The sequence below is a fragment of the Lolium rigidum genome, chromosome 7 (genome assembly GCF_022539505.1).
Source record: "Lolium rigidum isolate FL_2022 chromosome 7, APGP_CSIRO_Lrig_0.1, whole genome shotgun sequence".
Taxonomy (NCBI): domain Eukaryota; kingdom Viridiplantae; phylum Streptophyta; class Magnoliopsida; order Poales; family Poaceae; genus Lolium; species Lolium rigidum.
The window spans coordinates 110,447,502-110,459,866 of NC_061514.1; the positions used below are offsets into that span (position 1 = coordinate 110,447,502).

Sequence of the window (12,365 nt, forward strand, 5' to 3'; positions counted from 1 at the left end):
TAGGGATTCGTAGCATAGAAAACAAAAATTTTCCTACCGCGAGAACGCAATCCAAGCCAAGATGCAATCTAGAAGATGGGAGCAACAAGGGGATGAACGAGACTAACCCTTGAAGATTTCCAAAGCCTACAAGAGGAGGCTCTCGTTGCTGCGGTAGACGATCACTTGCCGCTTTCAAAAGCACGTAGAAGATCTTGACGGTGCCACAATCGGGCAGCACCTCCGTACTCGGTCACACGTTCGGTGTTGATGAAGACGACGTCCTTCTCCTCGTTCTAGCGGGCAGCGGAAGTAGTAGATCCTCCTCGGAATCCCGGCAGCACGACGGCGTGGTGGCGGTGGTGGTGGAGAACTCCGGCAGGGCTTCGCCTATGCGCTGCGGGCGTTTGTATGTGGAGGAGGGGAGGCTAGGGTTTGGGGAGAGGGGGCTATGGGCGCTGGCCTCAAGGGGGTAGGGGTGGTGCGGCCAAGCCATGGCTGCCCCTCTCCCTCTCCTCCTCATTATATAGGTGGAACCCTAAGGGTTTGCCCAAAGTCTTCGAATAAGACCCCAACAAAAAACTCGCCTTATGGACGAAACCTAGAGGGACAGGGGACTCTCCCCTTCCCTCTTTTCTTGGCCGGCCAAGGAGGTGGAATCCATCATGGACTCCACCCTCCCACTTGGTTGGCTGGTTAGGGTTTGTGGAGTCCCTCCGGGACTCCTCCTTCCATAGTGATTTATTCCGGATAATTCTAGAAACCACCTTCCATAAATTCACCGGATCATTTCCAAACTTGGAAAGTGACTTCCTATATATGAATCTTATTCTCCGGACCATTCCGGAACTCCTCGTGATGTCCTGGATCCCATCCGAGACTCCGAACAAAACTTCGAACTCCATTCCATATCTACTTAAACGACATCAAACCTTAAGTGTGTCACCCTACGGTTCGCGAACTACGTAGACATGGTTGAGACTTCTCTCCGACCAATAACCAATAGCGGGATCTGGAGATCCATAATGGCTCCCATATATTCAACGATGACTTTAGTGATCGACTGAACCATTTACATACGATACCGATTCCCTTTGTCACGCGATATTTTACTTGTCCGAGGTTTGATCATCGGTATCTCTATACCTCGTTCAACCTCGTCTCATGACAAGTACTCTTTACTCGTACCGTGGTATGTGGTCTCTTATGAACCATTCATATGCTTGCAAGCTATTAGACGACATTCCACCGAGAGGGCCCGAGAGTATATCTATCCGTCATTGGGATGGACAAATCCCACTCGTTGATCCATATGCCTCAACTCATACTTTCCGGATACTTAATCCCACCTTTATAACCACCCATTTACGCAGTGGTGTTTGATGTAATCAAAGTACCTTTCCGATATAAGTGATTTACATGATCTCATGGTCGAAAGGACTAGGTAACTATGTATCGAAAGCTTATAGCAAATAACTTAATGACGTGATCTTATGCTACGCTTAATTGGGTGTGTCCATTACATCATTCATATAATGACATAACCTTGTTATTAATAACATCCAATGTTCATGATCATGAAACTATGATCATCTATTAATAAACAAGCTAGTTATACAAGAGGCTTACTAGGGACTCCTTGTTGTTCACATAACACACATGTATCAATGTTTCGGTTAATACAATTATAGCATGGTATGTAAACATTATCATAAACTCAAAGATATATTATAATAACCATTTTATTATTGACTCTTGGGCATATCTCCAACAATGCTAGTAGTAGTAGGTGTTTGGTTTTGGGCTTTGTCCCAAGTTTGGGCGCTCTGCCCGTTGGTTCGAGTGGAAATCGGGATCTCTTTGGTCAGATCTTGATGCTAGGGTTCCTCCTCGTCATGTCCTTGCTCTTCTGGTCGGAGTGGGAGGCGAGGAGAGGAGCACCGCTCGTGGCAATAAGACCAGTTGTTGTTGCCATCTGCTGCGGTGGAGCGAAGACACTGGTGGGCACCCTCTGGCCGGCCCTGGAGGCGAGGGAAGGGCGCAAGCCGTGGCTAGTTCTGATTCGCAGCGTTGGCGGTGAGATCTCCAGATTCTCCAGGTAAGAGGTGTTATTCCACTGGCCGGCCGTGAAGCCGGCGGCGGGGAAGAGAACCCATGTTCTCTGCAGATTTTGAGCTCTGGCGAGAAGGGACGTGTGTACTACGTCTCTTGCTCGGGCTCTGTACTAGCTACGGCAACCTCATCTCTTCATCAGCTATTGCAACGACCTCTCCTGTACCTGGATTCATGGTGACCTTCGAAATCCAATATAGCTTGCTTCTTGGGTGGCGCGACTATTTCTTCAGCTTCTACATGCTTCGTCGGATCTGCTCGTCGCCCCTCCTTCAACCTCAGGCGGGAGGCCCTCATCACCTTGCCTATCGATGGCAAGGACGCGGCCGGTGATGGTGGCGCATCGCCGGCGAGGTCGGGATTAGCAAGAGGACCCGATAGCGTTTTGAAATTTATTCTAGGGTCCTTTTTGCAAATCAGAGGGACATGGTTGTAATTTTTTTTCATTCTGGCCCTTCCTGTATTATTGCAATAATTTTGTTTATTAATGCTAGTTCTAGAACCTTGGGGTCCCTTCCCTGTTCAAAAAAAAAACCGAAATTGATGAAAAGAGCTAAGATAATGTATTCTAACACTTCCTCTCCTATCTAGGCTAAGACAAAGGATCAAGGTTGGATTGCAACTATTTTATACTAATATTGCATTTGGTAGGATTTAATCACGAGACTTTATAACAGATCGCAACTATTTTATTTTATATTAATAGTGCGTTGGACTTGGACATGATTTGATCTTGAGACTTTTTTTTTACTCTAATACCATAAAGAACGTATAGATGAGCTAGCCAACTATTTCAAAAGTTCGAGCTGAGGAAAGTAACTATGCAGCGTATTTTAACACCAACATCCATGGCGAATCTTTTGCCGTGCTTATAACTGTTACCTTTGGCACGTACTTTCTCCGTTCGGATTAAATTGAAACGAATGGTTCAGAAAAGTGGCTCCTCCCGTCGATTAAACACGAGCGGAGGTAATAGTACGCACGGAAGGTTCTACTCCAACAGCATTTTCCTTTTTAAAATGAAATGAAAAACATATACGGAGTATGAGAAGTATCAAGCGAGCAACTTCCCCCTGTGCTTCTCCCATGCTTCATTTGTTGACACGCGAATCACATGCATAGACTCAGTGCCGTTCAGCACGCCATGCTTAAGCAGTTCAGAAACTGAGAGACTACGAATAATAAATCAAGCACTGGCGAGCAGCTTGGCGGCAAAGTAACATTTGCTCGCACGTAGGACGAACGTCCCTCTCTGCAGCCTCACCAGTCACCGGTTGATTTTTCCTTGACAAGCAAGCTGTTCCGCTGTTGCAGTTGCTTGGCGACCAAGGCCATGCATGCGGATTCCGCTCGGAAGTCAAACATACTTTCCGACATCTCGCCACGCGTACCATAAATCAGCTTCGTTCCAGCTTCATAATACTAGTAGTAAAATAGTTGACAGAATACTGGCCGGAGTACTTAAATATTGCAGGTCAAACTGCTATGTCTAAATGAATGGCGGCATGGCTTCTAGAAGCGATGTCAGACAATGAGAGAGCTGACGAAAACCCGATCAATTTATAAGAGCATCTCCACTGTGCCCCCCCCCAAATAGGCACCGCCATGGGTGCCGGTACTGCTGTATGGTGGCCCTCGGCAATGCATCCTCTATTTAGGGGTGTTGTTCCATATCGACGCTCCTGATACGGCGGCCTCAAAAACTTTTTCTTTTCTTTTTACAATATTTTGAAACAACATATCAATCACATAAATTATTCATACTATATTTTATTATTCATACAATCACACAAATAGAAATTAATTATTCATACAATATTTTAATTATTCGTACAATCACACAAATAGAAATTAAATTATTCATACAATAATTCAAATTAAATCATGCATTGTTGGCGGCTGCTCTCCTTGCCCATAAATGCGCAGCCAGATCCGCCTGAAATTGAGCATGAACACCTGCATCTCGAATTTCCTGATGCATGTGAAGAAAAGCGCCAAGTTCTTGGGGTAAATGCTCTACCTCAGCAAGAGGCCTTGATAATTAAATGGTTGATCATCATGCACAGGTTCGTCGCCCTCGCTCTCAATGATCATGTTGTGCATGATCACACATACGTTCATCACCTCCCACATCTGAGACTCAGACCAAGTGAGAGCAGGGTACCTGACAATGGCGAAACACTGCTGAAGGACCCCCAAAGCACGCTCAACATCCTTGCGAGCTGCTTCCTGGCATGCTACAAAATAAGTGTCCATCTACGAAGCTAAAGACTGGATTGTCTTCACAAATGTAGCATACGTTGGGTAGATACCATCAGCTAGATAGTACCCCTTGTTGTATGCGTGACCGTTTACCTCAAAGTTCACGGCAGGAGCTTGTCCCTCAGCTAGCCTGGAAAACATTGGAGAGCGTTGTGGCACGTTATTTGATTGTTTGTTCTGCCATGCCAAAAAAAAAGCATACCAAATCCAGAGGTCATGGTCTGCCACCATCTCGAGAATAACACTGCACTCACCAGTATGCCTCTTGTAGATCCCTTGCTAAGAAAAAATGCAATTCTTTCGGCCCCAATGCATAAAGTCAATGCTTTCGAGCATCCCATGAAGCCCTCATGCTGCATTTTATTCCAGGATCCGAGTTGTATCATCTGCTCTTGGTACTCTCAAATAGTCTTTACCAAACACTGGTATGACATCTTGGCAAAACCTATAGAGAGTCTGTGAACATGTCGACTCCGCCATCCGCAGATAGTTATTGGATGTATCTGGAGGAACTCTGTATGCAAGAAAGCACATTGCAGCAGTGCACTTCTGGATTGAGGTAAGCCCCCACAAACATGTACAATCTTGCTTGATCATGAACCAGTCATCGTACTCCCTGATGCCATAGACAATCTTCATGAACAGATCCTTGTTCATCCTAAACCGGCGCCGAAATTCCTTCAGCGAATTAGTCGCGTCGTCGGCGAAGTATTCAGCATCAAGAGGCATTGCGTTGGCTTGAAGATGCCGGTTGGTGTTCCTCCTCTTGCCTGGCTTTGGGCCACCGCGTCGAGGCACGCCGAACAAAGGCTGGCAAACGCGGAGCAAGCTCGTCAGAATCAGTTGTTGCTTTTTTCGCCGGACAGCCTCAGCATTCTGCTCCTCCGTGAATAGCTACACCATCATCTCGTCGTTGTTGTCCATCACGGAAATCCGACGAACACATTGCGGGCGGGGCAGTTGTGCGGCGGTTCCTGGACAGGCTGCGGTGTCTATTGCAAGCAGGGGCGCGACGACGACGGTGGCGATGGTGATCTAGAGGGCTGGGAGTCGGCCCGGGCCCATGAACCGGGTCGTCATAAGCGATTAGCGCTAGACATCGCCGCACGCCTCAGTCTAAGAAGAGGAAAACCGGTACATGTCCTCGTCTTCCCGCCCAATTGCAAGACGCGCACATAACTGCAACAGTCAACGCCCCCCCCCCCCCCCACACACACACACCTGAGAGCGCCGAACAACTACCAGAAGATACGAATCTCACCGGATCTAGAGACCGGCGAGACGACCATGCCACGTATCTCCTAGCGCCACCGATTGGGCGACGTCGATATGGAGGAGAAGCAAATGCAAATTATTTCGATGCGATGTAGTCTCCTCCACATAAGCAGCACCCCAAGAAAGCATTTGGCCAAATCTAACTAATGTCCAGTGCCGACACTCCGGGGTCCCCGTCCGCTCCTGTCACCGGGGAGGCCGATGGAGGAGGCAGGGACCGGCGGTTGGCCGATGTGTACGGCACCACACCATGGCGTGCATGATCGCGCCGTGCAGTGGCATATCCGTTGTGCCGTGCATTGTGCGTGCAATGGCTTCTTGTGGACCAGTCGATGATGGGTGACTGGTGGGTGCCAATGTATACGGCACCACACCCTCATACGTTCCAATCGAGCTCGCATACACCTCCACCATGTCCATGGGCCATTATTCGCCGTCGTATTTGGAGATGTGAAGGGGAATGTGTACTTGTGCAAGGAATCTGCAAAAGCCCTGGGTGGCCAATCTTTCCTGATTCCTGCTCGCGTGTTTTATGGGTACACACTCGGTGGCACTAGTACAAAATGGACCTTTTGTCCAGCACCCTGAGAGCTATGTCCGCGAATCTTTTTGATATTTTGTTTCAATACCATGCTTGATTGTTAGTTTGATCAAACTATTTTTTGGTAAAGTGTTTGAAGCAGGAACCCGATAATAACTTATGTGGATACTACGTCTGCGAGTTCATTCGCGAAATAACCTGTCACAGGGACCCGGACGAGACTATACAAGCCATTCGTGTACGTGAACAATATTTCACAATTAATCTTATTTTATTAACATCAATAGTATTAAGTTCCGTTCATATATATTGATCTCCTTTTTTTAATTTAGATGGAACGCATGCATGCGGGACTCTCTCCTAACGGAGGATCGCATACGAGCAATTCAAGAAAAACTTGCGGGATTCTTTCTTAGCGAGGTCATAGCTCGAACTGGAGAATACCATCGGGAGTTCATGTTTGATTGACGTTAGGCATATATGAGATAGATATAGTAAAGAGGTTCGACTTTATATTGTAAACATGCATTACGTGTACTGTATTTCATGACGATGTCTATATGTTTATGATGATGTTTGTGGTTTCTTGAATGATATATGCATTGCAGAATTGAATGAATAACATAAAACCCTGAATCTCTGCCGCGGCAGAGAAATGCTGATCCACCCTAAACCTCTGCCGCGGCAGAGAAACGGCCATTTTCTCTGCCGCGGCAGAGACCCTCTAATCCCGGTTCGTCTCACGAACCGGGACCAAAGGTCTTCCACCACGAGCTCCCTGGCTGCACCACGTGGCGGGGTCTTTGGTCTCGGTGTATATTTGAACTGGGACTAAAGGGTTGAGCCTTTAGCCCCGACTGTTTAGACCCGGTTGAAAAACCGGGACTGACAGCCCTTATGGACCGGGAATGAATGTCTGTTTTCTACTAGTGTGGTTCTATTTACATTTTAGCACACATAACAAAAGAATCCTGCAATAGCGCAAAAGACGAACCTTCTGATTTCTGAATACCGACTTTTTTCATACATACACAATAATGTAGTTTAGATATGTTTATTGATAGAAGTTGGACAAAGAATGTTATAATATTAGGCAATTTTTTAATGAGTTTAATTTCCGATAATAACAACACGTATGCACTTGCAGATTTAATCATATACATAAAAACTAAGCACATCTGACATATCTGAATATGCCAATATGGAATATGTAGTAGTGCATGGAAAGAGAAGTGACTCATATATATCGTGGCTGGGAAGGTCGATCCTCATCGTAGCTTTGTTGTTGAGGTTGACCATGGGCGCCAAATCTGAAGAGGTCAGAGAGGAAGAAATAACCCAATGATGAAGAACTCGGGCATAGTCGAGGTCGTCGAATTCAAAGAGGCTAGCGAGGAAGAAATAAGCCGACCATGAAGAACTCGGACATAGTCGATGTCACCGGATCCAAAGAGGCCAGCGAGGAAGAACTAAGCAGGCGATGAAAAACTCGGACATAGTCGAGGCCGTCGAATCCGGAGAGATCAGCGAGGAATAAGAAGTAAGCCAGCGCTAAAAACTCGGACATAGTCTAGGTCGCAAAATCCGAAGAGGTCAGCGAGGAAGAAGTAAGAACTCGGACATTGTCTTGGTCGCTGAATCCAAAGAGGTCAGTGAGGAAGAAGTAAACCAGTCGAACCATCATGTGGGACACACGTTGAACGTGCACACGGACGCTGGCAGGTACTAACGTGGGGTTTGAATTCTAGTATATTGTGGATGCCAATGTTCTCTTAACTATATATCCACAAACTGATCGGTCATGTCTTAAGATTAACGAAGTTAACACAAACATCTCGCTATTGAGGGGAACGTCATATTCCACTGAAAAAAATATTTCTTATTTATGAGACATCAAACCTAAGGTTTAAATTACAGTGTATTGTGGGTGTCACTATTTTTCTAACCATATATCCAGAGGTTGGTTCTTAAGCACCTTCCGGAGCAAGCCAAAAATCTTTTCTTTGTAAAAGATAATATAGAAAAAAAAACTGCTTATTACGAACAAAGCAAAACAAATTAGTCTCCTGCTTCTGCTTTGACGGCGACTCGTCAAGGTCCGGTACTGGCACTACAGTCTACCACATCGTCCTTTTGTACCGAACTAATCCTGTGTCGACCGAGCGAGCATATTTGGGTTTGTCCCTTCACTCCCGGCTCCCATACGCGATAGACTAGCAAAAGTGCCCGTGCGTTGCACCGGGAGAGGAACACGAACGATGCCGAACCGGCGAAGTGGATCTTGTGGGTGGCGGCAGTAGATTTTGGTCGGCTATCCATCTCTAGCGCTTTGTCCCCCGAAGTCTTTGCTTGCCGCTGAGACATCACCAACGGAAATCGAGGGGAAACAACGATGAGCGGAGATCTGACCAATTTATTAGATATCCCCGAAGGGACGATCTGACCGGTTTATGTAGGAGTAGAACTTTGTAAATACGTGGGGCCATGCGGTTGCTACGGATAGACCAAATGTTAAGCCTATATAATTAAGTAAAACAAATATATTTGTTATTAATAGCGAATATGTCCTTAAATTGCTACCGGTTGATATTTATCGAGCCTCACCTACCAACCAGCGCCTCCCCAGCGTCCACCTCGGGGATCCACCGACATCTATTTTGCCACAACAATTATGTTTATATTTTGATGGATTAATCTCAAACTTAATTCGAAGGCGGCAGCTTCTCTTTACCCATTATATTGCCTGGTGTTGAATAATTTTCCCATGAGACTTTTTTTCTGTTTTCCATCTCCAAACTCTTAAAATTGATTTAATTTCATAATTAATGTTCATCGCGTTGTGAAGCCAACTTTAATACTTTATCATGTGCAACTTGTATTTGTTCCGACCACACAAAAGACAGGCTCTACCGAGCCATGTCGCCTCCAGTGCCCACTTTGCATGATTTTTCGCTGACGATTTTAGTTAGACCGCTCGTGTATCTTGTGACCCATTGATACGAAGCAGACCCACGTAGGAGCGATCAGCGACCTTACGAGAAACCCAGCGACGACCAAACCGTTTTTCACTTAAGCGGTGGTAGGGTTTGTAATATACATGTCAACTATTTTTCCTCCATAGTCCACAAGCGCATGCCCCCCCCCCCCAATGTTCCTATTCACCGTCATTCGGATCCGGCTCCTTTTCTTGCTCAACAATGACGCCCTTTCCCCCCTCTTCATTTTTCTCCGAGGTGCTTCCTTTCTCTTGCATTTATGCTGGTGCTTTCTTTTATTGGTGCCCGACGTCTTTGTAACTCGGTGAAGCACTTTCCGTATTATATGCTGTCATTGAAGAAGAAAATATTAAGTATTGCTATGATTGCACTTAGATAATTAATTTACATTCAACAAAAAAAAGTGTGAACGGATGATGTTCGGCTGCTCGGGCTGAGCGTTTTTTCCTTCGCAGTTCATCATATTTCTGGTTCGTTGTACTCCGTAGTAAATTCTATCCGCGCCCACGGAATCATGCCGCTGTTGCTGCCGCTTCTCTCGCATGGCATCCTCCAACCCAACTGTGCGTGTGCGTCCAAGGTCTTTGCTGCTCTTCGGAGCAACTCTCGCCACATCCTTTCCGTCAATCCATCCCGATTTGCTGCTCTTCGGAGAAGCTCTCGCCACATCCTTTCCGTCCCGTCCAGCAAGGCATCATCCATCCCGATTTGCTGCTACTTTTTAATTTCCGACTCACCTTGTGACAAGGCAATTTGCAGACGTATATAAACCGGTGGTACTTGGTGCAAGAACGCAAGGTGGGACTAAAACGTGAGTCTAATTCGTACGAATAGAACCTAGCTTGGTTATTTTGCAAATCAACGGAGTAAATTGTACAGGAGGTGCAAGGTTCTGGGCCGGTGCGTGAAGTGGGCCTTATTTTTGTGGTTCACTCTCCATCCGTTTTTTCCCTCTGGCTAGAAGAATGCGATCAGATCTAGCTTAGATCGTCTTGTACGTCACTTGTTTCCGTCGCCCAGAGATCCCATCTTGTACGTGTTTGATTCAATGGACGAAAATACCAGCCCGTTCGGGCGACGCGGCATCAACTGCTCCGGCCCACACGACAGCCCATATTCCGATCCACGCGAGCGGGTTCGTTTGGCAGTCCATATTCTGATCATATTCTGATCGACGCGAGCGGGTTTGTTTGTTAGATGGGAGAAACATAACGAACGAACCGGTACTGGCAAAAGTGCGTAATATGGGTTTTGGTGGAAGGGCAAAACGGTCCCAAAAAAAGCGTTGACGAAACTTTTTGGCAGAAACCTTAGCTCTTTTATTATTAGGTATAGATACGTCGGTCTCGCTGAGGACGAGCGACGACACGAGACCGGTGTGCAATGCGTCAGTGATAGCAGCCGCACCGTCCAATAAGACGGGTGACGCTGTGACACGACTGTGTAAGCGACAAACTAAGAGCATCTCCAGTCGCGTCCCCCAAACCGTCCCCCAAACCGTGCCGGATCGAGTATTTGGGGGACGTGTTTTGTTCGTGCCGCGTTTGGGGGACGCGTCCCCCAAACGCCGCCCCCAATCAAAAATTCAAATAGATGCATTCAAAAGAGATCGTTCCCGCCGATTCGTCGCGATCAGAGTAGCGGCGATCGATCAAAGTACTGGGCGCGCGATCATATTATAGACCGGTGGTGCATGCAAATTAGAAGAAGGGAAAGGGGTTGGGCGACGGCGTCGTATCCTGAGTCGACGCAGGCCCGTCGAGCACGATGACCTCGTCGCGATCTGCCTGTTGCTGTGCATGGTTCGTCTGCTCCGTCGCCTACGCGAGAGGCCGACGCAGGTGTAGCGATAGAAGACGCGTCGGCCTGCTCTTGCTGCACCTGCCGCTGCCGCCGATGCCGCTGCCGGGGCCGCCGCGTCCGCCGCCGCCATTTTGGCTTCGATGTCGTCGAGGATCTGGCCTTTGAAGAAGTTGTGCGCCGCTCGCGTCCGGGGAGACATTCCCTCCGTCGACGTTCTCGAGCAGGGACATGTCGTCCCTGCGTTTCTTGAGCTCCAGCTTCTCCTCTTGCCTCTTGAGCAGCTCGGCCCACCTTTCGTCGGCCTTCTTGTCGCGGGAGATAAAGGTCGAGGAGACGTCGGCGAGGCATTTCGTGATCGACGCTCGCGTCTTCTCGGACGACGCAGCGTCGGCCAAGGCGGCCTTGGCAGCCTTGTTGCCAGTAGGGACGCCCTGTCGAAGTTGCCAGCGGCGCGTCCAGATCAATGGCGTCCTTCCCCTTGGACAGCGACAGGCGCGTCAACCGCCATTTCTCATTCCCTTTGAGCTTCCTATAGCAATGCATCAGCGCGAACGGCTTATGCCCATCCGAGTTCCTCGAGTACATATCCATGGCCCTATCAAACTAACCAAAGGAAGCAGAGTCATTTCATCGAACACAATGTAGGCGCTACGGATTATGGAAGAAAGAGTCGTACGAGTTGGGCGACGTCGGCGCTGATACGTCTCCGACGTATCGATAATTTCTTATGTTCTATGCCATATTATTGATGATACCTACATGTTTTATGCACACTTTATGTCATATTTGTGCATTTTCTGGAACTAACCTATTAACAAGATGCCGAAGTGCCGATTCTTGTTTTCTGCTGTTTTTGGTTTCGAAATCCTAGTAACGAAATATTCTCGGAATTGGACGAAATTAAAGCCCGGGGGCCTATTTTTCCACGAAGCTTCCAGAAGTCCGAAGGAGAGACGAAGAGGGGCCACGGAGGGGCCACACCCTAGGGCGGCGCGGCCCCCCCTTGGCCGCGCGGCCCTGTGGTGTGGGGCCCTCGTGCCGCCTCTTGACCTACCCTTCCGCCTACTTAAAGCCTCCGTGACGAAACCCCCAGTACCGAGAGCCACGATACGGAAAACCTTACTGAGACGCCGTCGCCGCCGATCCCATCTCGGGGGATCCAGGAGATCGCCTCCGGCACCCTGCCGGAGAGGGGAATCATCTCCCGGAGGACTCTACACCGCCATGGTCGCCTCCGGAGTGATGAGTGAGTAGTCTACCCCTGTACTATGGGTCCATAGCAGTAGCTAGATGGTTGTCTTCTCCTCATTGTGCTTCATTGTCGGATCTTGTGAGCTGCCTAACATGATCAAGATCATCTATATGTAATTCTATATGTTGTGTTTGTCGGGATCCGA

The 12,365-nt window shown here is 47.8% G+C and overlaps 1 pseudogene; it reads right to left on the reverse strand.

The window, feature by feature from the left end:
• The window catches only part of LOC124671835, a 22,614-nt pseudogene extending 17,532 nt beyond the window's left edge, over positions 1–5,082 (reverse strand).
• Between the last annotated feature and the right edge of the window lie 7,283 nt (positions 5,083–12,365).